The sequence below is a fragment of the Lacerta agilis genome, chromosome 11 (genome assembly GCF_009819535.1).
Source record: "Lacerta agilis isolate rLacAgi1 chromosome 11, rLacAgi1.pri, whole genome shotgun sequence".
Taxonomy (NCBI): domain Eukaryota; kingdom Metazoa; phylum Chordata; class Lepidosauria; order Squamata; family Lacertidae; genus Lacerta; species Lacerta agilis.
In genome coordinates this window covers 50,936,296-50,962,533 of record NC_046322.1, presented here as the reverse complement: position 1 = coordinate 50,962,533, position 26,238 = coordinate 50,936,296, and the positions used below count along the sequence as shown (strand labels likewise).

General features: G+C 45.0%; 1 protein-coding gene across 2 annotated transcripts in view; it reads right to left on the bottom strand.

The window, feature by feature from the left end:
- Positions 1–26,238, bottom strand: part of SEMA4D (semaphorin 4D) — a 109,370-nt gene that overhangs the window by 71,104 nt on the left and 12,028 nt on the right. For both annotated transcript variants that reach the window (XM_033163643.1, XM_033163644.1), the window contains exon 2: positions 19,422–19,464. The gene's annotated coding sequence lies outside the window, so the exon portion shown is untranslated. The remainder of the gene's footprint in view (positions 1–19,421; positions 19,465–26,238) is intronic.

Genomic DNA, 26,238 nt, shown 5'->3' with positions numbered 1-26,238 from the left:
AATGTCTCCTGGGGTTCACCACTTAAGATTTAAAGTGCCGAGGTATTTCTTGTTCATGAGATGTAACACCACGGGGCATTTTTATGGTAACTGGGAAAGGAAACATCCCAACTCTGTAATTTATCAGCAATAGTTTTGCCTGTACATAGGAATTTGTGGCCATCTCACTTATGAAATGAGGTTTGCAGCATCTAATTATTAGTTATAAATATTAATAAGTTTTTTGTTTTGTTTTTTAAAAAAGGAATTTCCATTTCTGAAAACCAAGTCTTCTTCATAAAATATCCTTTGGTCTATTTGCATGGCTGGAAATTTGACTAAAAATTATGCTAAAGTAAACTGCTCCAATCTGAATGTTTTAACTGTTTAAAGATTGGTTAGGCAAAAGGAGGGGGGGAGAATTTTAAAAATGGGTCAAGTGAGGGCTTTCTGAATCCAAAGGAAACGGTGGCTTATTTCCCGACAATTTTAGACTGTGAATCAAATCCATTTTACCTTGCAAATATTGCACCACAATGTTCCAAAGTGGCAATGACAAGCTTTGCACATATTCGGGATGTTTTGTGTAAAAGATTCCACGGGACTAATTTATTTCTCAAGACAGAAAGGAGCCCTGCAATGGTTTGTGTGTCGCGAGCAAGTACTAGCATACAGGAGAGCTCTCGGGGTCTCAGAAAAGGAAGCGACTGCTAGGAAGAAGCAAGCTAAATAATGCAAAAACCTTTAGTGAGAGAGAGAACATGCCGGGCCTTGGCCAAGCTCCAAGATTATGCACAACTGGAAGTCCAGTTCTAGTGCCAAGTTGCAAACGGGCATGAGGCAGGTGACGTTCTTTGAAGGCAGGCAGGTGATGTGGTCAAGGGCTGGAGAAAATAAAAGGAAAATTGGAAGCTGCCTTATCAGACCAATGGTCCATCTTGCTCTGTGCTGTCTTACAATGCCTGGAAGCAGCTCTCTGGCATTCAGACAGGGGTCCTACGCAGAGATGCCAGGAACTGACTCTGGGAGTGCTTGCATACTCTACCACTGAACTACAGAAAGCAAGATCACCTGCTGCAGGATGAGGCCAGGTCTGTGTGGCTACAGTTCGAGGCAAGGTGCTCTGCACGACGAACGGACTTGGATGTTAACCGCCATACAAGCTCTGGTCTGTCTCAACCAACTTCTGAGATCAATATTCAGGTTGTGGTGTGTGTTGACTATATTCAGATTGCCTAGAAGATGCCCTCGCTCTATAGAGGTGTAATTTGCAAAGGTTTGTGGAGCAAGCATTAGCATCAAGAAAATAAAGGAATACAGCAGGCTTCCTCAACCTCGGCCCTCCCGATGTTTTGGGCTTACAACTCCCATGATCCCTAGCAAGCAGGACCAGTGGTCAGGGATGATGGGAATTGTAGTCTCAAAACATCTGGAGGGCCGAGGTTGAGGAAGCCTGGAATACAGGAAGTGTCCTCATACCAAGTCAGAACAATGGTCCATCTATCTCAGTATTTTCTACAATGATTGCCAGCAGCTCTCCAGGGTTTCAGGCAGGGTTTCTCAAAGTCCTACAGGGAGGCGCCCAGGAATTGATCCTGACACCTTCTGCATGCAAAGATGTTCTACTATTGACCGACAGCCCTTCCTCATTGGAGACTCTCTGCTTGATGCCGTGGTATGGGACCTCCTTCCAGCACCATACAGTATTGTTCCATCACAAAACTCTAAAACATTTCATTAGAAGAGTGGGAGAGGGGGAAATGTAGCTGGTCAACTGATATGACTAAGCAATGATGGTGCAAACAGGAGACATCCACTGTAGACATCTAGGCAAGTCCTAGATCTTCCTGCAAGAGCTATGATTCTCTAAAGTCTTCTCCCAAAATGGAGACCACTGTAGGCTTGGCTACGTAAAAGCTGTGGATCTGGCAGGCCTTTAAAGGTAATATGCACTATCCCCTCGGCCAGGGCTGCCGGAAGAAGCCGCTACACAAGCACTGAAGCAAAGCCCCACATGCAACACAATGGTATGCAGCATTTCGCCAGCACTGCGACTCAACCCAGTGCGTTGCAAAAGCAAAGCATTGCCACATGTTTAAATCTTGGGCCAGTCACTGTCTCTTAACCCAACCTATCTCACAGGGTTGTTTTCTGGATAAATGGGGAGGGGGAAACTAAGAGGCAGGATATGTATTATGTATGTATAAATACCTGTAAATAAATAAATCCTTTAGAATGCATTATTAGGGTTCTAAACATTTGGCCGTTTTAGCTATGCAAAAGTGGGTTTTTTAAAAAGTATTTCTTCTCCCTAGTTCAAATATACAGTCCAACTTATTGCAAATTCAAACTTATTAAGGGACACAAAACACATTTCTTGGCGTAAAGAGGACTCGCTTTAACCGGTATTTTCCCACCTTCTGACGTAAACGACAAGCTTAAGTTCATTCTGTCATTGTTTTCCTATTTGATTAGCCATGCTAATTATGTCTCTGACATTCTTTCTTTTTTTCCAGAATCATGAAACAATGGCATCAGTTTTAGAGGGTAAGAAGCATTGTCTAAACTTTGCATGCGCCAACAGAAAAAAGTTGTATGGCCCTGTAATTACTTTCAGAGATTTCCTGTGCAATCCTACTGTGCATATCCAACAATACTCACATGAACAGGTAGGTAGCCGTGTTGGGTCTGCCATAGTCAAAACAAAATATAAAATAAAAAAATCCTTCCAGTAGCACCTTAGAGACCAAATAAGTTTGTTCTTGGTATGAGCTTTTGTGTGCATGCAGGTATCTGAAGAAGTGTGCATGCACACAAAAGCTCATACCAAGAACAAACTTAGTTGGTCTCTAAGGTGATACTGGAAGGATTTTTATTTTATTTTATACTCACATGAAGTGAGTGGAAAGGATCAAATCACACAAATATCAGCCAAGTATGTTTCAAAAGGGCTGGTCAGATGTTTCCATTCTGAAGATGAATTTAATGGCTGAGACCAGCAGTTAAGTGTCAGCAAGACCATCCTTGCCCTTAACCACACATATCATTCAACTTCGGAGCAACATATGAGTGTGAATGGACTGACCCCTGACTTCTGCAATGTGTTCCCAAACTGAAAAGAATGACAGGGCATTGGGAACAGTTGCATCTTACAGTGTAAATGTGGCAAATGCGATGAAGCCAAGACTTGCCACCAACCAGCCCCTTGCTCCCTGCAAACAATGGGTATACAAGCATTCACCGTTCTTTGCAGGAAACAACCAGGCAGTTCCTACCTCTGAGAACCCCGTGAAACACAAGAGCTGTTATATAACTGAAAGCTTACTCAAATCCAATTCCTGTGGCCCGCAGGGCACAGCAAGACGCTCAACGCTACAGGATGTGACCAGTGGTGACAAGTAGCTTAATTCTGCCCCATTTACAACCTGCACCACACATGGGGTGCAATGTGAGAATTCGCACAATGATGAATGTGGCAAGCCTCTAGCCCAGTCGGCACGTAGATCCCAAATGACAAAGCCATGCCACACTATCTCATCCACAGTCGGAAACGGCTGAAAACCCCGCACTGAACTAGCAACCCCTGAAAATCAAGCAAGGGAGGAAAAACAAGAAACTAATACAGTAGAACCTCGCTTCTCAAACTTGAAAGACCTACACTGGCTCCCAGTACATTTCCGAGCACAATTCAAAGTGTTGGTGCTGACCTTTAAAGTCCTAAACGGCCTCGGTCCAGTATACCTGAAGGAGCGTCTCCACCCCATCATTCTGCCCGGACACCAAGGTCCAGCGCCCAGGGCCTTCTGGCAGTTCCCTCACTGTGAGAAGCCAAGTTACAGGGAACCAGACAGAGGGCCTTCTAAGTAGTGGCACCTGACCTGTGGAACGTCCTCCCACCAGATGTCAAAGAGAAAAACAACTACCAGACGTTTAGAAGACATCTGAAAGCAGCGCTGTTTAGGGAAGCTTTTTAATGTTTAATAGATTGTATTTTAATCTTTTGTTGGAAGCCGCCCAGAGTGGCTGGGGAAACCCAGCCAGATGGGCGGGGTATAAATAATAACACATTATTGTTATTATTATCCGTTCCGCAAGTCCATTCCAAAACCAAAGCGTTCCAAAACCAAGGCGCACTTTCCCATAGAAAGTACAGTGGTACCTCTGGTTATGAGCTTTTGTGTGCATGCCAAGAACAAACTCAGTTGGTCTCTAAGGTGCTACTGGAAAGAATTTTTGATTTTGATTCAAAACACAGCGTGTTCAGCTTCTGAAAAAAGTTTTCAAACTGGAGCACACTTCCGGGTTTGCATTGTTTGGGCTCCAAGTTGTTTAAGTACCAAGATATTTGAGAACCAAGGTACCACTGTACAGGATAACACAAAATGCCTGCTAGTTTAAGAGAAGCCATCTGCAGGCACTTACACAGGTCTGAGCTTCTCATGTGCAATCCTAAACAGAGTCACACCTATCTGCTAAACCACGGAGGAGGAACCTGAGGCATTCCGTATGCTATTGAGAGGGAAAGTCCAATGGTAAGGAATGATGAGAGCCTAGTAACATCTGGAGAGCCATCTGTTCCCCATTCCAGCACTAAACCCTTTTCCTTGGAAATAATCACAATTAATGTGCACAGGACTGTAGTGCCAATCAGTGTTATTTAAGAATGCACAAAGGGGACTTTCAGGATCACATTTTAACTTCAGTGCAATACATTTCTATATCTACTAACTTAATTTAAGGTTTTATGGAGAGTGCCAGCTTTACATGAGATTAATCCCAAAGCTCTACCATAAAGAATAATCATTTCACAAGCAAGATGAATAATATAAGCTTTTCAGCAGCAAAACTGCTGAGTATTAATTCCTATTGTTCAACAACAGCAGTAGATGGGAATATGACTAAACAAAGAAATGCCACTAGGATCTTAGAAATCCACCCTATATGAAATTAAGAACGCTGATCGTGACCTTTTAAAATCCGTACGGGGAAGAGGACAGCTGATGCCAGCAGGCTGACAGATAATTAGATTAAAAGGTTGCAAATTAAAAGCAGACAAGTTCAACCTAGAGGGAAATTACACATTTTTAAAAACTGTTGAAAACCACTCTCCATTAAAACAGCAGGTCAGAGCTGCATGAGTTGAAGCTTTAAAGTGCTAGCTTCAGAAATTACTGACTGGAAAATTATAAAGGCTCTGTTACAACAGAATGTCAGCTAAAAAGGGATGTCAGCCTCAGATAAATATTAGAGCACTCTTTCTTTGTCTTCCATCTTGTGCAAGTTCTTGTACAGTTTAACCCCCTCTCCCTCTGCCAGTAAAAATCCACATTTCCTTCAGATACTGGAAGGGATCTGGGCAAGGGTTTTTGCTCCCCCCCCCCCCTTTTTGGGGATGGTTTTGGTGTTAAATGACCAAGCGCCTCTGGCTCCCACACTCCCTCTGTCCGTCCCCGTCCCGCCAGCATACAGATTTGCTCACCAAATTCACAAACCAACATTTGCATGTTCAGACCTTTTAACCTCACCCCAAATAAATTCAGACAGGACTCAAATTTTGGTTTGGTTTTTGGCATAATTTAGGCCACAACTTTATTGATTACAGCATGTGACGGGTTGCATAGGCTCTGGTTCGACTAGCTCCCTTGTCGATCAGAAGGTTGGTGGTTCGAATCCCTGCGACAGGGTGAGCTCCCGTTGCTCGGTCCCTGCTCCTGCCAACCTAGCAGTTCAAAAGCACGTCAAAGTGCAAGTAGATAAATAGGTACCGCTCTGGCGGGAAGGTAAACGGCGTTTCCGTGCGCTGCTCTGCTTCGCCAGAAGCGGCTTTGTCATGCTGGCCACATGACCCGGAAGCTGTACGCCGGCTCCCTCGGCCAGTAAAACGAGATGAGCACTGCAACCCCAGAGTCGTCCGTGACTAGACCTAATGGTCAGGAGTCCCTTTACCTTTACCTTTATGTTTTCCCTTATAGCTGCACAAGTAAAAGTAATAGAGAGACATACTACTACTTTTCATGTGAGTTGAAAACTCAGAGGAGGCATCCCTGCTCCAAAGGCCACTCAATGAACTTCAAGGTCCAGATTGCGTCTGAGCCAAGGTTTCCCTGGTAGAAGCCTGACGGTCTTTGTGTGAAATCAGCCAGAGACTATTTGCAGCATATAGTTTGTACTTGTTTTGCAAATTAAAAAAAAAAAAAAACTGGAGGCAGAAGAGACATTATTTTACTCTCTATAAAAACCTCTTAGCGGCAAAGCAATAGCTGAACGTTTTTGCTTTAGCAGCAAATCACTTTGACTCACACCCTATATTCCTTCTCTTTCAATGCCAATGTTCTAACAGGAAGGCTGAAAGTCTAACAGGAAAAGCATGCAAGCAATAGGAAGAAAAATGTTTGTATGTTTCACACCAATTTACATCCTGCCTTTCCACAAAGCAGCACTCATGACAGAGTTTCTCCCTATAAATGGCCTAACTCAGAGAGCATTCCCATCCTATTTGCATTGATGGCACTTAAAAGGAAATTGCTTTTAAGGGCCATCAATGCAAAACTTCCTTTTAAGTGAGCTACACTGTTCAGACCCTCTTTATTTCCATGGAAAGCAGCCAACAGCAGCCCCACACCGACATTTATTGCCCCAACATCAAGTCTTCTCATATTTTAATTCCAAGAATTCCTCAAGAACCACTCGTGCAAGCTTCCTCAAAATAGACCCCCAACAAGAGGTATTACAACTGTATTTCTCTCTGAGGTCACCTACTTCAAGTGTTAACCTGTCATTATGGTAGAGCGTGGGCCAGAATCACAAACAAGTTTTTTCCACCCTCTCCTTGACCTGCTCTTGCCCAAGGCCTCCACTTTCTGCCCTTGCAGAAAGCTCCCCTCCGCCTCCTGCATCCCTTCTGTTTCGGCTCTCCTTGAAGCTACTTCCCTTCCTCAGTTTCCCCCAGACACATGAGATTCGGCAGAGGGCCATGTGCAACTCTTGGTCCACAGATTGCCCGACTCTGCTCTGAATGCAAGCATCTCAAGTTTCCCATGCCTAAGAGGAAAGCTTTGACTGCCAGTCAAAACTTCTTGCAGTCCAAACAGAGAGACGTCAGCAGGAGAAGAGCCACACCAGTCTTAAAGGTAAAGGGACGCCTGAGCATCAGGTCCAGTCGTGTCCGACTTTGGGGTTGCGGCGCTCATCTCGCTCTATAGGCCGAGGGAGCCGGCGTTTGTCCGCAGACAGCTTCCGGGTCATGTGGCCAGCATGACAAAGCCGCTTCTGGTGAACCAGGGCAGCGCATGGAAACGCCATTTACCTTCCCGCCGGAGTGGTACCTATTTATCTACTTCCACTTTGACGTGCTTTCGAACTGCTATGTGGGCAGGAGCTGGGACAGAGCAACAGGAGCTCACCCTGTGGCAGGGATTGGAACCGCCGACCTTCTGATCAGCAAGCCCTAGACTCTGTGTTTTAACCCACAGCACCACATTACATACAGTACTTTCATCCATGTGCCCTGCACAAATTCATTGCACTGATGCTAGATTTCAGGACGCAGTGCAAGGAGCTGTGACCTCAACCTGCAAGACGGATCGTGGCACCAAATACTGTACATAACACCTGTGATGACTTCCACTGGTATCCCTGGGCAGGTGTTCTAGACTCTGAGCTTCATTTCTTTTTTAAATATCTAGCCCTCTAAAAAAAAATGAAAATATGCAGGTACCTTCTAAGCAATTTCAGTGACATGAGAGTGGCGTGGCTACCTTGCATATCTTTCCTGGTACTGAGGAATGCTCCCTTCTGTTGTTAGACAGCAACAGCATCGGTCAGTGTGTATGTGTGATCTTCTCAATAGGACAGCAGGAGGGACACGGGTGGCGCTGTGGTCTAAACCACTGAGCCTTTTGGGTCGGTGATTCGAACCCCTACAACGTAGTGACCTCCTGTTGCTCTGCCCCAGCTCCTGCCAACCTAGCAGTTCGAAAGCACGCCAGTACAAGTAGATAAATAGGTACCGCTGAAGCGGGAAGGTAAATGGCATTTCCGTGTGCTCTGTTTTCCGTCACAGTGTCCCGTTGCGCCAGAAGTTACTGTTAGGTCCATCATGAGATGTCCGCCAGCTTCCAACCACGGATACCTGCAGCCTTCAAGCAAGAAAACTTGCCTTATTATCACTGCCTAGCATCCCACTCCCAGAGGATTGCCTCCTTCTATTCACCAGTTTGCTTCCTCCAAGTGGAAGAAACCTGGGCAGTGCTGAATGTCACATCCATTGCATGGTGTGTCCTGCTGGAAATAGAAAAGGGCTTTCCCCTTGGCTTGCCTTTACAGTGGTACCCCGCTAGACGAATGCCTCGCAAGACGAAAAACTCGCTAGACGAAGGCATTCGTCTAGCGGAAGGCTGCCCCGCAAGACGAAAAAGTCTATGGGGCTGCCTCGCAAGACGAAAAATTTTCGTCTTTTTTTTTTTTCGTTTTGCGGAGCGCGGCTGTCATTGCCGCTCCGCAAGACGAAAAACCCGCTAGACGAAAATTTTCGCAGAACGAATTATTTTCGTCTAGCGGGGCACCACTGTATATCCACTCAGCTGCCAAGTGCTTTTGTGACATCACAATAAACCCACAACCAATGGCAACAGCTGGGGAGGCATCATCTTCATTGCTTTGAGCCTCACAATGGCAGGTGGACCTATCAGTGATTGTGTGCTTGTTTACTTGGGACACAGGTGGTGTTATGGTCTAAACCACTGAGCCTCTTGGGCTTGCTGACTGGAAGGTCAACAGTTCGAATCCCCATGACAAAGTGAGCTCCTGTTGCTCTGTCCCAGCTCCTGCCAACCTAGCAGTTCGAAAGCAGCCAGTGCAAGTAGATAAATAGGTACCGCTGACGCGGGATGGTAAATGGCGTTTCCATGTGCTCTGGCTTCCGTCATAGTGTCCCATTGTGCCAGAAACTACTGTCCATCATTAGACATCCGCCAGTTTCCAATCACAGATACCAGCAGCCTTCAAGTAAGCAAACTTGCCTTATTATTGCTCCATAGCAGGGGTCAGGAAACCTTTTCAGCAGGGGGCCGGTCCACTGTCCTTCAGACCTTGTGGGGGGGGCAGACTATTTTTTTGGGGGGGGGAGAACAAATTCCTATGCCCCACAAATAACCCAGAGATGCATTTAAATAAAAGCACACATTCTATTCATGTAAAAACACATTGATTCCCGAACTGTCCGTGGGCCGGATTTAGAATGCCACTGGGCTGGATCCGGCCCCCAGGCCTTAGTTTGCCTACCCATGCTCCATAGCATCCCACTGCCAGAGGATTGCCTCCTTCCATTCACCAGTTTGCCTTCTTCAAGTGGAAGAAACCTGGGCAGTGCTGAATCTCACATCCATTGCCAGGTGTGTCCTGCTGGAAACAGAAAAGGGCTTTCCCCTTGGCCTGCCCTCATAGCCACTCAGTTGCCAAGTGCTTTTGTGACATCACAAGAAACCCACAGCCAATGGCAACAGCTGGGGAGGCATTGTCTTCATTGCTTTGAGCCTCACAATGGCGGGTAGACCTATCCTATCAGTGATTGTGTGCTTGTTTATTTGGGACATGGGTGGTGCAGTGGTCTAAACCACCAAGCCTCTTGGGCTTGCCAATCAGAAGGTTGGTGGTTTGAATCCCCTTGACGGAGTGAACTCCTGTTGCTCTGTCCCAGCTTCTGGCAACTTAGCAGTTCGAAAGCATACCTGGGCAACTAGATAAATAGGTACCGCTGTGGTGGGGAGGTAAAAGGCAGTTCCGTGCACTCTGGTTTCTGTCATGGTGTTCCGTTGCGCCAGAAGCGGTTTAGTCATGCTAGCCACATGACCCGGAAAACTGTCTGTGGACAAATGCTGGCTCCCTCGGACTGAAAGCAAGATGAGCACCGCAACCCCATAGTCGCCTTTGACTGGACTTAACCATCCAGGGGTCCTTTACCTTTTTTACCTAGGACCAGCAGGACACAGCTGACTTCTCATGGTAAGCATAAGGTTGTTGGGGTGGTTCCCTCTGCAATTTTGTGTTACTCCGTGCCCCTTCCATGGCAGCCATTTTTTGACTGGTGCCTCCGGAACTCTTACCGAAATTCAAAATGTGCCCACTAGTCCAAAAGGGTAGGCAACCCCTGATGTCTGGCCTCAGCGCAATGCTTGCTAGAATCAAGTTATTAAAACCGATGTTTAACATCCTGATTCCCAGCATGGAATCTACCTACAAGTCAATGGTGGAGGGTTTTTTTTGGGGGGGGGGGTCACAGCTACGTTACTGGAAAGCAGAACCAGTAAAATCAAATGGGATTTTGCTTCCAAATAAACCCAATGGGTTGAGTTCCTTGTTCTTGAAAAATATCTCAGGAGGCCAGTGTTAAATTTAGACAGTACTGATTTTTTAAAAAAATTGTTTTGGCTTTCTAAACAAAATGCAATCCAGATCTTAGCTGTTTCATCGCTTGCACTTATGGAAGCTAACGTGACCAAACGACAATGTGAGCAGCGTTTTAAAAGCCATTTTCATAATCAAAGCCAGCATGTACTATTGGATCTCACTCTGGCATGCTGTGCTTTACAAGCCCATCTGGTCCTGTTTAAACCAAATGATAGGATAATCCCCCAACGTTTGGGGATTCTTTCAAAGGGGAATCACTACTTTCACAACGCTTCTTGGGAGCATTATTTGATATAGACTGAAGCAACACAGGCCATCGTGGGAAGAACAATGGCTACTCTGTCTACATAATAAATTGCCCAGTGCGCAAGCTGTCTGGCCCATTTAGACTGCTGAAAATATTATTATTCCCCCCCCCCCCCGGGTGGAAGAATTAAATTTACATTTTTCTCCCTGACTTACAAGACGCTTAGAAAATCCAACAAGTGAAAAATACTTAAGGGCCACCACTGCTAGTAACTGTCACAGTTTATTGCTGTTCCTACCATCATGGTCATATCAACCACAGAAAATATATATATACACTAATCCAATATTAAAAAACAGAATCAACCCAAGTACATCTTTACATTAAAATTTACCTCAACCTTTGGGCAGCCAATGCAAATTTTACAGGATATATAGCTTGTTTTATCTGCTGTTCGATTCCCCCCCCCCCCAAAAAAAAATTTTTTGTATATTTTTGTTGTTTTCACAATATGTCAGAGGGACTTAAGGGGCTATGCCTTTGCTCACACTAGAATCCTCTATGACTCACTCAGCCAGCTCACAGGTAAGGGCAGTTTATCCCATTTTTAGCATAAGGTGGAGGATTAAAAATCACAGCTCACTTTCAGAGCTGGATCTGAACCTAGGACGCTTACCGGTAACTCATCCTCCAACTCTACTGCAGACTCATTGTATGAATTTGTGTTTTGCTTCTAACATGGAATTAATCTCTATACTAGGGGTAAATATCCACGCTATTCTCTGCGCAGGTGAACTTTACACAGAAGTGTCTACATTGCTGTTGATGAACATGCCAGGAAGCCACCAGCACCCTCGTTTCCCTACAAAGCCACATGTAGCAACCTAAAAACATTCTTCTAAAATGATGTACATCATGGATAGGCAACCTAAGGCCCAGGGGCCGGATCCAGCCCAACCGCCTTCTCAATCCGGCCCGCCGACGGTCCGGGAATCAGCGTGTTTTTACATGAGTAGAATGTGTCCTTTTATTTAAAATGCATCTCTGGGTTATTTGTAGGGCACAGGAATTTGTTCCTTCTTTTTTCAAAATATAGTCCGGCCCCCCAAAAGGTCTGAGGGACCAGCCCCATGCTGAAAAACTTTGCTGACCCCTGATGTACATGCTCGACATTTTCTTGAAGAGATTAATCCTTTCTTTGCACCCCATTTGTTAAAGAAAAAAAGTATTGCAATGGGACAGGTAACAAGGTGTTACGTTCGCTTTCCCTAACAAGGTGCTCCGCTATCTATAAATCATCACCCTAGCACAAATGCTATAACTCAAATTCTAAAGACTTTCAAAAGGATTATAAAATTTCTGCGTCTCCAAAGGATTAGGTCACATGCTGAAGCCTGCAGTTTTCGACTATACTCATGGCTTTCAGGCAGAAAGATGGAACAGCTGCATGAGGCATTCATCATAGGGATTCATTTAAAATTACTTGGGGGCAGGGTGTTGGGGTGAAAATCAACTTCTCTCTATTCACAAAAGCTATGAGCTATCCAAGTAGGCTGCACGCCCACAGGCATTACCAGCCCTCAGGATACCAGCCTCTTAAATCAAAACAATTCATCCCTTTGGACAGGTAATATTGTGTGACTAAGCAATACAATAAAGGACAGAGACATTTGCTTTCACAGAGAAGCAGACAGGAAAATGACTTATTTCCTGTTAGTCCCCCTTACTCATATCCCCCTTGTAATGCTACTGTTGCAAGGCACCTGAGCCAAAAACAAAACGCCCCCCAAAAAATAAAACACACATTCTGAACTAAGAGGTGTACCTTGCTCTCCTTCTGCACAGATGGTTCATAATTCACAAATGCATTGCTTCCATATTTTGCCCTATTTTACCTATTTTACCCCTCCACCCAAGATTCTTTTTGTAGCCCCGGTGGCGCTGTGGTCTAAACCACTGAGCCTCTTGGTTGAGCTCCCGTTGCTCAACGGGATTTGAATCCCCGTGGCGGAGTGAACTCCTGTTGCTCTGTCCCAGCTCCTGCCAACCTAGCAGTTCAAATGCACTCCAGCGCAAGTAGATAAATAGGTACCTCTGCGGCGGGGAGGTAAACGGCGTTTCCATGTGCTCTGGCTTCCGTCACGGTGTCCTGTTGCACCAAAAGCGGTGTAGTCACGGTGGCCACATGACCTGGAAAGCTGTTTGTGGACAAACGCCGGCTCCATCGGCCTGAAAGCGAGATGAGCACCGCAACTCCATAGACGCCTTTGACTGGACTTAACCGTCATGGGGTCCTTATGATTATTATTATTATTATTAAACAAGTTAATACGTAGAGGCAGCTGTAGGATCACAACCACTGGACCCCAACCTTTCCACATTTTCAGCAGAAGGCATAAAATCAATTGCGTGTCGAGGTCCCCAACCACCCACCAGTAAAATAACTCACACCAGAAACATTAATTTTGGTTTGGTTTTTGGGATAAATTTTGGCCACAACTTTATTAAAATACAAGATATGTGAGTGGTTGCGTAGGCATTGGTTTAGACTATCTGACCCACTGGGGACAGAACTGACTACAGTCAGTAAGGGAAAGCATTTTGGGGAGAGAATAGGAGCTGGGGGATCAGACACAACGATTCTCCCCAAATGCTCCCAGGGGCTCTTGCGTGGCCCTGGCCCCGACTGGGGGGATACGGACAAAAGCATTGCGAGCCCCTGGATTCCTTTAACGGAATTCCCACGCAGCAGCAGCAGAATTGGAGGGGCAGACACAGCCAATCATAACCCCTCCAGCAACGAACACGAAAACCAATGCCTAACCGCCAACCTTACAAGTTGTGACTAGTTGCTACGTAGTAGGCGAAAACCAGAGGGCACAAGCCAATCAGCCAACTGGAAAAATTCCTACCAGGCCCCAGCACCAAACGGCAGACGACCCCATGACAGGCGTAGCAAGGTCAAAGCAGAGGCCTAAACGAGGGAGGGGAGGGCGGGCGATCTGTTGCAAACAGCAAAGAGAAAGAATACGGGGCGAACCAAGGATTTAAAACCTCTAACTGTCAAAGCATCAAACTTGCAACATTAATTTCTCCCCAACAACAAGAGATGCCCCAATCAGAAGTGTGACTACCACTGAATTAACCCACGCTGGAAGGGTGGATTGCTGGCCCCACCGCAACCCGTGCTCTCCATGAAGGAGAACACGCATTATAGGAGTGTGTGCTCTCAGTACGCCTGATGAGCATGCAGATTCCAAAACATGTGGAAGAACGTCTGCCCACATAGCTGTATGTCCACAGAGCCCTCTCATACCTTCTACTGAACAAGTGGTTCCCAGGACCAGCAGGCAAGAACTCACTCCCCTGCCCGCAAGCTTTCAATGCACGTGCAAAGTGAACAGGGCTTGCATTGCCTACAGCCTAATGATCACACGAATATTAGTGAGCCACAGTTGAGCCCTGTCAGGGAACTGTCCCCGGCACAGCGCGAGGTGGTGGAAGGGCTCTCGGGATGCTACAGAGAGCCCCGGCCCCACCTGACCAGCAGCACCTCCTCTGGCAGCAACTGAAGCAGCAAGACTTCTAGTGGGGAGGGGCATGGGACACAGGGGGTGGAGGGTCGAGGCTCTGAGGATGCTGGAAAGATCCAGCACTTCCCTAGCCCAAGGGGCGAGGGAGGAGGCACGCAATTTCCGTCGCCCCAAAGGTGTCGAGGGGTGAAACGAAAGGATGGAAGGTGGGGTTTTCGTATACCGAAACTCTTTTTGTTGGGGTCAGAACCGGAAGGGGCCATTCCTGGATTCTGCCGATGTTTGGTACAGACATGAATTTTTAAGCTCTGCACTGTACACAGTATGCACAATAAAACTACTAAAGGAAGGGTCAGAGTTTTGCCTGGTTACTCATGAGCAACTAACCAAGGACATTACAAGCCCGAATACCTTGACCTAATCAAATATAGTCCCATCGAAGAGCTAAGTATTCCTGTTTTTAACTGGCATACAGGTGAACTCTAGATTCTGCACAAGGACTGGGGAGTACATGTGTCACAAACGGCGGCAGCTCTTCTTTTTTTTGTCATTTGCACTAACAGCAAATGTCACATACCCAAAGAAGAGCCCAAATGTCTTAACTGAATTACAGTCAGGTTGGATTGGTTTAAAATCAAGTTGAGAGCTGCTAGGGCTTCCTAAGGAAATCTGCAAGAGTAGGGGAAGTCACACACATACAAATGCCATTGATCAAGAGTTAATGAAGGTTTCTTCATCACGGCATCTCCAAATAAAGATCTGCCTGCCACGCAGCTGTTAAACACACAGAGCTTTTTTTTTTTTTTTTAAAGGACACCACGGTGGATTATATTTCTGAAAGTGGTTTTCGTTAGAATACTCCATTCCCCTCATCCCCAAAAGGATGAGGTTTTATTTTTATAAGCAGTTCTACCTGTAGCGAGTAGTTTCATCGCTGCGCAGGCTTAGCCCCACTGCTAGAGATACATTTCAACAACCCACATATAAACTAAGGTGTACTAAAATTAACACGCTTAAAAATAGAAAGGCTCACACTGGTTACTCAGTATTTATCTGCAAGCTCTGCATGAGCTGCCGCATAAACCAGTGGAAACACTTCCCCCAGACCCACATCATACAAGACTTGCTACTCAAAGCTTGCTACACAGGCTGGGGGGACGGGGGGACGAGACGGGATGGATTGACAGCCATTAATAACAATAATTGCCTAATACAGGGATAGAACCTAAAAAGCTTTCACATGTTCCTATAAACCTTTCTCTATTAAAAGAAACCAATCCATTTATGTCCTGATACATGGGAAAAAGTGATTTATGATTAAGATTTCATTCATTATGATTTTCACATCTTTTTTCAGTTTTGGATTAGAGACATCATCTGACGATTTTTTAATATATATATTTTTATGCCATTGCATTTTGGGGGGAAGTCCTATTCTCAAGTTCTGCCAGCTGAAGGGCTCTTAAGTCCTACAGCAGGGATGGGAAAACCTCTGGCTTGCAGAACAAAAATGGCCCTCCAGGAATCCCAGTTTTGTGTGTGAGGTTGCTCGTTGCTTCTATGTTCCAACAAGGTGAGCTCCTGCCCCACAACTGATGGTTGGGGTGGGAGCACATGTTCAAATGCCCCTGCACATCTCCTTCAGCTCCCTACTTCTCCTTTACACCTCCATGCTTGGAAGGATAGAATCACAGAGTTGGCAGGGACCCCCAAGGGTCATCAAGTCCAACCCCCTGCAATGCAGGAAGAAGAGTGGGTTTTGAAGGTGTACCTTCTCAAGGCTTTCAAAACTCCCATGTCTCTTCTTAAACCAGGGGTCCCCAAACTAAGGCCCGGGGGCCGGATACGGCCCAATCGCCTTGTAAATCCGGCACGTGGACGGTCCGGGAATCAGCGTGTTTTTACATGAGTAGAATGTGTGCTTTTATTTAAAATGCATCTCTGGGTTATTTGCAGGGCATACGAATTCGTTCATTTTTTTTTTTTCAAAATATAGCCTGGCCCCCCACAAGGTCTGAGGGACAGTGGACCGGCCCCCTGCTGAAAAAGTTTGCTGACACCTGTCTTAAACCCAATGCTGATGGGTGGGAGCATGCCTTCAACTCCAACACCCGCCCTCCACCCCCTCCTTCGAATGTTTGAAGGCAAAGCACAGGCCTGAAAGCCCTGCTGTTCCAGCATGTCTGCCTGGAACCAGGGAATGTCTGCTTTTTAAAAAGCAGGAAGAGTTCCACTGGACTAGGGCTCCTCCTGTGGCTTCTGTCCACCTGACACCAAGAGCTGGGTGTTAGACTGGAACCAAGTGAAAAAGAAATGCAGGAGTGCCAGCCTGGCCCCGAGACCGTGGCTGCCAAGGGTGCCATGCAGCAGGCTCAGCCCTGGTACTGAAATGTGTGGGTGCCCGGCCCCTTCATGGGGAATTTTGTGGATGCTCAGCCAGGAGTTGGCACCTATGCCCCACAGCATATCCAATTGCTGCCTGTACTGTGAGTTCAAGTTCCAGGGGCATCCTGCTTTTGTCCCTGAGGAGACATCTTTTTCCAGGCATCTGAGAGGGGCATGTTCTCCCCTTGCCCCTGAAGGGGGCTCAAGATCTTGTCCTGCTTGCCAAGCCTACACCCTGCGCAGTGAGCCACTGGAGGCTACTGTGTGTATATCTGCGGCTGCCCTTGTTGTGTGTCCTGGTCCCGTCCGCTCTTTGGCTGCTCAGAAACAGTGTCTTTCCCTTCCTGGGTTAGATCTTGAACCCTTGCAAAAGGAGTGTGTGTCCAGTGTATGTTGTGTGTGCTGGGTTCCTAACACAACGGTTGTGCGTGAGAAAGGGGATTCACACTCCGGCCTGCCATGATGCCTGGAGACCATCTATGGGGCTCCTGAAGCAGAGATGTTCTGCCAATGTTGCATGTGCTGTGATGCAAGTAGGGCTGCTAGGAGCATGTCCCAATTGCTACAAATCATTGCCTGCCTCTGCATGTGGGTTGTGTGTGAATTGTATTGGTTCTTCCAGGGATGCTAGAGGCATACCTATTGTTTTTCTGGTTTTGTATTTTCTTCTCGGATGTTTCCCCGCTCCACTCTGGGGATAGGATTCAGCGGACATTCTGCCAGTGTAGCAATGGCTTATCTATGGTAAGGTAAGGGACTCCTGGACGGGTAAGTCCAATCAAAGGCGACTGTGGGGTTGCGGTGCTCATTTTGCTTTTCAGGCCAAGGGAGCCAGTGTTTGTCCACAGACAGCTTTCCGGGTCACGCGGCCAGAATGACTAAACCGCTTTTGGCGCAACGGAACACCGTGATGGAGAAGAAGAGTTTGGATTTGATATCCCGCTTTATCACTACCCGAAGGAGTCTCAAAGCGGCTAACATTCTCCTTTCCCTTCCTCCCCCACAACAAACACTCTGAGAGGTGAGTGGGGCTGAGAGACTTAAGAGAAGTGTGACTAGTCCAAGGTCACCTAGCAGCTGCATATAAGGAGCGGGGAAGCGAACCCGGTTCACCAGATTACGAGTCCACCGCTCTTAACCACTACACCACACTGGCTCTCAGAGCACACAGAAACGCCATTTATCTTCCTGCCGCAGCGGTACCTATTTATCTACCTGCACTGGCGCACTTTCAAACTGCTAGGTTGGCAGGAGCTGGGACAGAGCAACGGGAGATCACCCCGTCGTGGGGATTCGATACGCCAACCTTCTGATCGGCAAACCCAAGAGGCTCAGTGGTTTAGACCACAGCGCCACCCGTGTCCCTACGCTAATCTATGGACCCAGCATAATGCAAGTAACAGGACTGCTAAGTTCAAACCCTCCCTCTAGTCACTGTTTGTGGCTCCTTAACACAGACTGGTTTACACTGACACAGATTCTTGAATGCTTTACTGAATAAAAAGGAAGATAAGATCACTGACGAATGAAGGATAAAAATACTAGGAAGAAAACACCTTTTTAAAAATGTATGCAGACCGAGTAACAAACACATCTTAACCTGGTTCTGAAGAATCTTTGTACAGTTGTACCTCGTTACAAATTCTTCAGAATGCGTACGACACGGGTTACGAACGTGCCAAACCCAGAAATAACTTCTGGGTTCAGCGGTTTGCACATGCGCGTAAAATGACGTCACACGCATGCACAGAAGTGCCAAATTGCGTCACGCACATGCACAGACGCAGTGCTTCAGGTTATGCACGTCAAGGGTTACGAATGGGGCTCCAGAACGGATCCCGTTCATAACCAGAGGTACCACTGTAATTGAAAATGCAATCCATCTAAACCCAGCTGTTTTGTAAGACTTTTGTTTTTTTGGCTGTATCAATTTAGTAGGCACGTTTTTCATGCTTGAGCCGACTGTGAAAACCTATGCATGTTCACTTATAAGTAAGCCCCACTGTGTTCAATGAGGCTGCACCCAGGTAAGTGTGCATGGGATTACAAGTTTGTTAAAACTAATAAATTTTTTTTGTTTGTTTACTGTAGTTCAAGAGTGCAAAGAGAGTCACACCAAGACTCTTAAATGTGCTGGAATGCACTGAACCTTGTATCCTTGATTTGCATATGTCTGCCTGCTTCCAAAGCCTCATTCGGTCCTTCAGAAAAAAGGAACAGATTCTCGCAATCGTTCTGCTCAAGCAGAATTACACAAATAACCAATGCCTTCAGTTTCTCGTACAGTAAGAAACTGCAGGGTCTCACACTATTGTTTACACAGTCTGAAGCCAAAAAAAAAAAAACGCCTTCTGTGGTTCTAGGCAACGGCGAAAGATTTGCTGTCAAGTGGAAAGTCCTTTGAGAGAAGAATGACAGCATTCTAAAGCCGGCCGCATTTTTAAATCCCATGCAGCCTAAACTGGATTTGAGATCAATATTACTTTCTTTAAAACAAAAGAAAGCCAACACTGGGAATGGAAGGGGGAGAGACACACAGTGAATCTGTAAGGGCAACAGCACTTTGCTTCCGCTTTTCATATTATTACGCAAGATCTGGCGAGACATCAATAATTTTAAATGTAAATACAATAACCGTACGCTCATTGGGTCTTGCCAATCCAAAGTACATTTTTACCTGGTGGCAAGGCCTCTTGGAGTTCAAGGGGCATTTCTTACAAGTGACCGTATCCAGGATCACAGGGCAATGGCATAATCCTATGCTCTCTCTTTTTTTAACTAGGAAGTAAGTCTCATTGAGCTCAGCGCAGAAGCGTACCTAAGATTGCAGGCTACATCTTACATAGGGAAGGAACCATAAAACTACTCACCGTGAAGCTCAGAGGGTGGTTTATTATGGGACTCACTGTATTCCTGTAGGGAAGGGAATAAAGAGTTTAATTGGTCTTCATTCTGTCAGCTTGTCGTCGTCATCGTCCCCCCTCCCAAGATCTGTATCACAATTACACTCTTTCTGGCTGAAAATGATTCCTTGGGACTCCCACTGGAAGTAGTCAATGTCAGTCCATAATCATTGGCAGCGGAGGTGAGTGATGGGAAGCACTTTCACCTTTTCCCTTGGGGAAGGATCCTGGCTCCATGACATGGAACTACCGTGTCTAGAATTCAAATGAATCCTTAACATTGTATTCACCTCCAGGAAGGGAAATCAACAATGCAACAAAGCAAAGAGAGAAAAACCTACCGGGCATTCGTAAAACTGCTCACCATTTTAAGCTAGTTATCAAGGAATGCCAGAAATCCATGCTAATATATGCAAGTTCATACTCAATTACAGAGTGGGAAACAAACTGCGGCTCTGCTCCCCACCCAGTGAATATATTGCCATGTATGCAGGATTTGTGTTTATAGTCTGCACCATGGAGGACATGTAAACAATATTAAAATTCAGGAAAATGTTTAATGCACATGCACACAGAATTTAATAAATATACAGAACGAAAAATAGTTTGTAAGTACTTGGAAAGCAGCACAGAAAATGCATTTCAAATTGTTAAGTCCCAGTATAGGTGTGACCTATATGCCAAACTAGGGACGCGGGTGGCGCTGTGGGTAAAACCACAGAGCCTAGGGCTTGCCGATCAGAAGGTCGGTGGTTTGAATCCCCGCGACGGGGTGAGCTCCCATTGCTCGGTCCCAGCTCCTGCCCATCTAGCAGTTCAAAAGCACATCAAAGTGCAATTAGATAAATAGGTACCACTCCGGCGGGAAGGTAAACGGCATTTCCGTGCGCTGCGTGGCTTAGTCATGCTGGCCACATGACCCGGAAGCGACTATATGCCAAACTGAGTATTTCAGATGAGTAGGAGCAGTGCTGGATTTCTGGGCAATCGGTTAATTAGAGCACCTGGTATATTCTACACAGCTAATACCCTTCAATTAATACAGTATTTGAGAGCTGATGTCCAGTTAGGGAAAACTACTGCAAACTGAATGCACTTTAAGAAAAAGAGAAATGATGCAGGAACTCCAGCAGGAATTGATAATAACATCAGCATCAGTGTTACATAGCAGCATCAGTGTTCTGACTACGATGAGTCTAATTTCTCCCAAAATCTTCCTCTGCTGATTTTGATTTCAGATATATCTGTTCAATTACTTGTGAAGCTGTTCTGATGTGCCAAAAATAATTTACTTAATTCTTGGAATAACTTAAGAGCACCTATCAGTATTAGACTGGAATTGCTTCTGGAACTGCTTATTAAAATACATGCAAATTATTTTTTCCATAACAAAATGGTTTTTTTCTACTCAAACAGGGATTGAGTAGAAAGAGATGCCTTGCTCCTCCAGCACAACAGCATTGTTCTTAAGCTGTCCCATGAGAAACCATATCTAAACATTTCCTCCTATTATCCTGTTAAAGCAGGAAAAATAAATGCAAAATCTGGATGATACAGACACTTGTTTCACTGGCAAACATCCATTAATAGTAAAATGTTCAGAACAAGGAAACACCTCATAAAAAACCACAAATGAGAACTGGAACACAAAAACCAAGATGAGAAAAATACACTTCCAGTAAGGCATGGCTGGGCTTGAGACAAGACATACAACTGGGTCAAATCTGTGCAAGCGACTAGAAACAATTTCTCCTAAATTTGACAACCGACTACAAAGGGCTGTCATTGTACAGTGGTACCTTGGTTCTCAAACTTAATCCTTTCCGCAAGTCTATTCCAAAACCAAAGCGTTCCAAAACACCAAGGCATGCTTTCCCATGGAAAGTAATGCAAAATGGATTAATCCGTTCCAGAACTTTTGAAAACAACCCGTAAAACAGCAATTTAACGTGAATTTTACTATCTAGCAAGACCATTGATCCATAAAATGAAAGCAATAATCAATGTGCTGTACTTTAAAATAATTAAGACAGTATGGTAGATGATTAAAAATAATGCTTTTTTGTTACTTGCACTGATGATAGTCATTGTTAGGATTGGGGGGGGGGGGGCCTTTATCCATTTCTGCAGTCACACAATCAATCAGTAGCTGAACTGGGTTCCACACAGTCACAAAAACAAAAACGCAAATTAAATAGAAAAAAACAAAAGCCCCAAATACAGTAGTACCTTGGTTCTCAAACTTAATCCGTTCCAAAAGTCCGTTTGACTTCCGAAATGTTCAAAAACCAAGGCGCGGCTTCTGACTGGTGCAGGTGCCCTGGAAACAATAGCCGACAGTCGCATCGGATGTTTGGCTTCTGAAAAACGTTCGAAAACCGCAACACGTAATTCCGGGTTTTCGGTGTTTTGGGAACCAAGGCGTTTGAGAACCAAGGTACCATTGTACGATAAAAATGAGTCTGCTTTCATCTTGCAAATAAATTGAGTAGACAGTGGTCTTATGCAGACCTAAGCAGAGGTGCTGGGGACTGAACACATGGCCTTCTGCTCACTAACCACCCAGCCACGGCCCTTCCCCAAAAAGTACAGAAAAGCTTCTCTCAATGGCTACATTCTATAACTGCAGGCATTTATATAGGGCAGGGGTCGGCAACCTAAGGCCCATGGGCCACAAGCGGCCCACGGGGGTCGTTTAACCGGCCCACCAGCCGCACCCGAACCCAGCCGCCCGCTTGGCGAGTCCCCACACGCTGTACTAAACCGGCGCAGGGACTTGCTTCCGCAGCACCGGAAACCGCGTCTGAGCAGACACCGGAAACCGCGTGCACGATCCGGCCCACGGAGGGATCTCCGCTGGAGTGAACCGGCCCAGGCCTAGAATGTAAGACTAGCACCAAGAAGACAAATGTTCAAGCCGTCATTCAACCACAAAGCTGATCAGACAATGTTGGGACAATCATCCTCTCCGCCTAATTGATCTCAGAGTTGTTGGGAGGGTAACATGGGAATGAGTTAAATAAATATGGTGCCCAGTTTCTTGGGGATAAGAAGAATGAAGACAAACCATTATTGCTGTTGGTGCCATTGTTGTTGCTACTGTTGTTGTTATTATTTAAAGTTAGTGACACGGTCTTATTCCAATAATACCTTTCTAATTTATTTATTTATTTAATTGTAATTAGCTGATATATCAAACCTGTGCGTGATTATTTTCTTTGCTCTTCCTGTAATGTTCATGCTTTAAGAATATTTGCCTCAGCAACCAACCCAATCGTTTTTGACTGGCCAAATGCTGTGTGGAAAATCTGGACCATAAATACAAGGATACCTATACATGATGATTGTGATGTTTAAAGTTTAAGATTAGTTGAAAAAAAAGAATTCAAAATGTTATAAAGTTACTATAGATAATTAGTAATGAACGCAGAAGAGAGGGCGTGAGGAGGTCCCAAAATAATGTGATGAATAAGATGAGAATAGGTATATAAGTGTTTGTTTTTTTGTATTTTTGTAGTGTAGTTTTGTTGTAGTATTTTGTTTTTAGTATTTTTATTTGTTATTGTTGTGAAAAACTAATAAATTCTTAATTAAAAAAACACATAAATACAAGGATACCTCAGAGGTGTTGCGGGTTCGGTTCCAGACCACCGCAATAAAGCTAATATCGCAATAAAGCAAGTCGCACAAGTTTGTCGGCTTCCCAGTGCATATGAAAGTTACGTTTTCACTAACTATGCTGTAGTCCAGTGGTTTGCAACCAGTGTGCCGCGGCACCCTGGGGTGCCTTGAATGATGGTCAGGGGTGCCGCGGGCAACACTGGCCTCTGTCCCTCTTCCCTTCCCCACCTCCCCTGATGCCCTCCTGTGTCTCTGCCTCCCAAAGGCTTGCAGCAGCCCTGGCTACAAGCTGACCAGGCAAATGGTGCCTCTGGGGCTATCCAGACGGGAGGCACCTCTCTTTGGGGCGGGCGAGGCAGCTCAGAGAACCAGAGGCAGTGGCGGCGGCTGCCCTGGAGGACTCCCAAGGAGAGGGGAGAGGAGTGGAGGTTGGGGGAACACTGCACAAGGGAGGGTATTCGAAAAGGGGTGAGGGGTTGCCGGTTCTGCAGGCAAGGGTTGACATAACCGGGCTCCTGAGCAGCTGCATCCGCGCTCTCATAGGCAGCCATATCTGCAAAGCGCATTAAAGCAAAGCGCAATAAAACCAAGGCATGCTTGCCCTTAAGATTCTCTCTCTTCCTCGCTATAGCCAATTGTTTACACTCCTCTTTTCCTCTCTCTGGAGCTACTACACCCATCGCCGAAATAGGATTTCGAACGCTCAGATTTAAGGCTTTTTAGTTTCGTTGTTTTGTCTGCCTGCCAGGGGGCTAAGCAGAACATTAAGGTCAAAGTCCAGCAGCTCTATGACGAAGATTTAAGCAGAATTAATGACATTTGATATGTACATACCGTGGGTTCGCTCCTGGAAACATGAAAATGAGTAATTTTAATTTCAAGGAGGACTGCTGTTAGTTACATTAAGGAAAGCAAATGTACACATCCCTTCCTTCCTCTCCCCATCCTATATTTAATATATGCACAGAAATCCCCGTTACATTTCACTGCATGTTCCATGATTGGAACAAGGACAGCAGAGCACAAGCACTTAAGGCGCATAGTACAAGGGTGGGGTCACATTCTGAGTCTGAGGGCCGCATTCTCTCTGGGCAAGCTTCCAAGGGCCACATGGGCTGGGAGAGAGACAGTGGACGGAGCAACAAAGGTAAACTTCACCTCTGTAGGCTAGTTTCTACCGGGGTGGATAAAAAGCAATGATTTAAAAAATAAATAAATCAAAAAATCAGATTTTTAAAATTTAAATCGGATTTTTAAAATAAAATACTTTTGGAGGAAACATATTTCTAAAGATAGTTTTCTATTTAAGTTACATTATAGTCCAGAGGCTATTCATCAGGAAATAAGGATTTTTCATGTGTGCTAAAACTCAGTCTGAAGGTTTGTTTTTTTAAATTGTTACAAATCAATTATTGTTACACATCAGTTAACAAACATGGATACATATGCTGTTATTGTTTTAGTGAAATACATTGCTTAAATTGTTATTAAGGAAATGATTGTTTTTCTCCTTCCAATAAAGTACAGCGGAAAAGTTGTCCAAATATAAACAGTTAACTTATGAAACCTCACTGTAATTTCATAATTATCCGTCTATGTATTTCTAACAGTATAATCAAATAAGTAATTTTTGATGCAACTGAAAAAAATACTCTGAAAAAAATTATTATTCCAAAAATGAAACCTTCATCTGGTTGTAAATATTAAGATGATACCAGCAAGAATGAGTCTTTCTGTAAAAAATAATGATTTAAATCCTAAATCACGATTTAAATCAGTTTGATTTAAATCAAATCCACCCTGGTAGGGAGAGAGACCATGTAAACTTCACCTCCGTAGCCTTGTTTCTACATACAGTTGCACGCACTCTCTTTATCCTCTGTCCAGACAAGCGAGAGGCATCTAAGGACAGATTCCAGCCAGGCAAGAACACTTAGGCTGAGAAGCCTGTCCTGGGAAGAGTTCTGGGGGTCAAATAACAGAGGCCTGGAGGCTCCCTCACCATGGCGTAGGGATAGGGAGCAATTCAACACCATACTCTTCTGAATGTTCCATCACAGCCAGTGCCACATTTATGTATAAGCTAAACAAGCTACAGCTTAGAGCCCCACTCTCTTGGGGGCCCCCAAAAAAATATTAAAGGGGAAAAAACTGGGTGTACATTTCCAAATTATAAGATAAAAAAACAAATAAAATAAAACCTACATACAGCAACAGTGTTTTGTGTTGTGTAGGCTCCTATGATGTAAGTCTGCTAGCCTGTTCCCTAAAATATCACTGGTTTGCTCATTTCTATATATAGGGTGCCTACATTCTGCATGGACCGGTTGCATGGCAACATGTGCAAATGGCTTTAGATACCTATTATGTCCATAAATTACCATATACTAGCATATATTCAACTCAAAAAAACAGTGACAATTTGTTGTTGACAAAGGACAGCTGGACATATAAAGGGTCCCGTTATCTTCATTAACTTAGGGCCTCATCAAACCTAAATATGGCCCTGATCACAGCAAGCATTTCTGCTTGTCAGATGGAATGCCACCCCCACCCCACGCCCCAAAAAAAACCGATGTAGGGGGGCTTATCATCATCAACATTACCAACCCACCAGATTGGATTTGGGGGAGGTGTGGGAGGCACTCAGGTGGAGGAATGGGGGGGGGAGAGACCCTCATTGCACTGGCTTCTAGCATGCCTAGTTAATTTGAATCCAGCACACATAATTTAAATTTTAGCTATTTCAGAAATCCCCGTGGGCTTGTTTATTTACTTTTAAAGTTACCTAACAGAATTCTTAAATAGTCACTTTTGCAACAACAACAACAACAAAAATCCATATATTATTTGCAATGTTTCTAGCTGATAAATAAGACCTAAAGATATACACACACAAGAATTATACACTTTTATATATGCATAAGAGGGGTCTCACAATAATTCGTGGTACAAAATGGATAAGGAAGTCTCCAAAGTTGGTGAGAAAGGACAGGTGTAAGGACCACCAGGGCGGCAGGAGGGCATAATATATTTTTCTCTTCAAAGTACAGTCGTGCCTTGAATGTTTTGGCTCCCAAACACCGCAAACTCGGAAGTGACTGTTTCGATTTGCGAACTATTTTTGGAAGTCGAACGTCTGACAGGGCTTCCGCAGCTTCTG